The sequence below is a fragment of the Pygoscelis adeliae genome, unplaced genomic scaffold, assembly GCF_000699105.1.
Source record: "Pygoscelis adeliae isolate BGI_AS28 unplaced genomic scaffold, ASM69910v1 Scaffold27, whole genome shotgun sequence".
Lineage (NCBI taxonomy): Eukaryota > Metazoa > Chordata > Aves > Sphenisciformes > Spheniscidae > Pygoscelis > Pygoscelis adeliae.
In genome coordinates this window covers 1,569,370-1,572,177 of record NW_008825410.1, presented here as the reverse complement: position 1 = coordinate 1,572,177, position 2,808 = coordinate 1,569,370, and the positions used below count along the sequence as shown (strand labels likewise).

The 2,808-nt window shown below is 40.5% G+C and overlaps 1 protein-coding gene across 1 annotated transcript in view; it reads right to left on the bottom strand.

Moving 5' to 3' along the window:
• BET1 (Bet1 golgi vesicular membrane trafficking protein) overlaps positions 1-2,808 on the bottom strand; it is a 17,821-nt gene that overhangs the window by 4,085 nt on the left and 10,928 nt on the right. The window lies entirely within an intron of this gene.

The following is a 2,808-nucleotide window of genomic DNA, read 5'->3' as shown; positions in this document are numbered from 1 at the left end:
CCTCAGCAATCAGGAAGAGGCACCACATGTTCCTGAGATAGAGATTCAACCTTTTTCAAATGTGCAAGTTATCTTGCAATATGCAAATGAAAGACAGAAAACTGAGGAACAGTTGTAATTTAATACTATTAAATTTTTCCTCACATAGTGTTTTCAGATTACTTCTATGGAAATCAACCTAGGCATTACATGGAGATGTGAAGGGAGCATTGAGGCCACTACATAGAGCGGTAAACCTAACTCAAAGCAGGAAAGTTGAGATCATTCTCTAACAAAGACAAATACCATTTGATGACACCCGCATTTAAAGGAGAGAGCGTACTCTGATCCTTACGTGTATTTCTCTACAAACAAGACCTCAGAGGAGAAGCCAGGCCTCTGAGCAGAACACTGCCATTTCTGTCACCATTCTGCAGTTCTATTCCCACTCCTGCCTTCGCTTTTCAGGTGATGGAGCTTCAGGACTGTTTCCAGACAACTGACTCAGCAGAGTAAGCAGAGCAGAAGAGAATGAAAGCTCCTCAGCTCCACACATTTGCCTCCTCCAACCTCTAATAAAGATCTCCTACAGACAACAGTTGGACAGCAGCACAGGAGAATTAAAGCTGTGTCCTGTCTAGACAAAAATCAGTCTTGGGCCTCAAATCAAAGATCTGAAACCAAAGAAGAGAGACCAACACTGAGAAAGGCAAACAGAAAAGAACTATTATAAGCTTTATGAAAAAGATCCTGCTAGATAATTCAACTAGTAATCCAGCTATAATGTTAATCAATATTTATATGGCTAGTCAGAATGCCACACTAAAATTGTCTGAATGCCTTTGGTTAATTTAGAGATGTTTGTGTTTAGGTGCCTTTTTTCTTCTTGAGGAAAAAGGGAGAGAAGAGAGACACCAACCACATTCACAGATAAAGTCCCATCTCAAACAGTTTCACTGTGTGCTTGGCATACATAATGTTAAGATTTTAAAAGAGAATTATGATGCTACTTTCATGATAGATATAATTTTATATTAACCCATAAAGCTGTTCTTTAAGTGTAAGTCATGACAATTTTTTTAGTTTGTACTTGTAAACTGTTTTAATGTTATTCTATAAATTAAGCTAACAACAAATTCTCAACAAGACTGGGTGAAATGTATGTTTCCATTTCATCACAGTGAGAGTCAAGAAGTTCCCCTTCCTCCCAATCAAAAGTACCAATGCCAGGTATAGAAAGTTGACTAAAATTATATCAGTTAGAGTCAGGGTTGTTCCCTTTGTCTTGTTTTACAAATGCATCTAAGTACAGTACTTTCTACCAAGTGACACGCAATTTTGAATATGTTTATAAGTTAATATACCATATAGCTTCAGGCCAAAATACCGTAACTATGATTATTACATAGACTGTGTCATAACAGATGTGAACAACTGCCCCAAAGCTTTAAATAGGCACAGCCACTTCTATATATGTAACAGAAAGCACTATGTAGAAGCCTGGCTACTACTGTTTACAGGAAGAACAGAAACTTCAGCATGGCAGTTCTACAGGCTGTCTTGCAACTGTTCATTGACAGGACATGTAATATGGACGTGACCATAACATAATCACGGGCTAAAAAAGAGGTACCAGGTAGCTGGTGCTCACTGCAGAAGTACTGGTGCCCAGCTTCTATTTCCAGCCTACTAAATAAAAAGGAATTTTAGACTGACAGTTGAAATGTCAAGGGAAAGCGGCAAATTCTACTGCAGCTGATAACAGTCATAATAGACATTTAAGTCTTCTGCTTGACCTTCCAGCAGATTTTTGAAGAATTAGTTTCAGGAAGTTCCTTAAGGCATTGTTTGCCAGAGACATGCTAAAAGAACGCATGCTTTTTCCCCTGCACTCCTTCCATAAGCATCCATCGCTTTACTTTTTCAGAAACATACCGAGCTGGATGGCCTTCAGTCTAACCCCTCTCAGTTCATACCCAAGAACGAGCTGTTAGTCTGACAAAGAAAAGGACTGAAGACCCATCAAATGCCCACCTTTTATGATAAACATCCCAACACCTCTCTTGATCTATTAAGAACCGTATCCAAGACTTGTTTTATCTTGTGAAAATACTATTGCACAACACGCATCAAGAAGTGTAGTAGTAAATCTAGGGTGGTGTTACAGACACACCTGGTTTAGCCACATGGCATTTATCAGCCCCTAAATATTCACTTTCTAGAAAGTACCACCACAATTCAGTCATAAACTTCTAAGGCATAAACATTACCTAAGCTTTACGGTGAGGTCAGAGCACCTACACGGTTCTAAAACATGACGTGGGAGTTCAAAGTTTACAGTCATCAACGTGGCTGCTAGTTGAGAAATGGGGCCTAAGCTTCTCAAAACACTCCGCAGGAACTCTGCAAAGATTTCTGCCTTTGCATCCGATTATATTTGTGATAAACTGACAACAGTGGGGGTTTTTTCCCCCAAACATAGCAGGAAAACATACAGAAGTACTAAAACTAAAAAACAGATGAGAATTTGGAAAGGACTTGACCGAAGAGTGACAAATCTGTCCATCCATGGAAACATGGCCCATGGAGACATGGCTCAAACTAACACCGTGTTAGAACCATTCATGAACACAATTAAATACAAATCCCACTGCTACTCTGTAAGTCCAGCTGAGCTAGAAAGAGACGACAGACAGAAGCACGCGTAACAAACACAATACTTTTCCCACCCAAAGCTCCCGAGCTCTGCTGCAAGCCTACACCCCTCGACACAGCCCCTCTCACGCAGAGACCCCCACCGAAGCCCCCACCCGGGGACGGGTCGGGCCC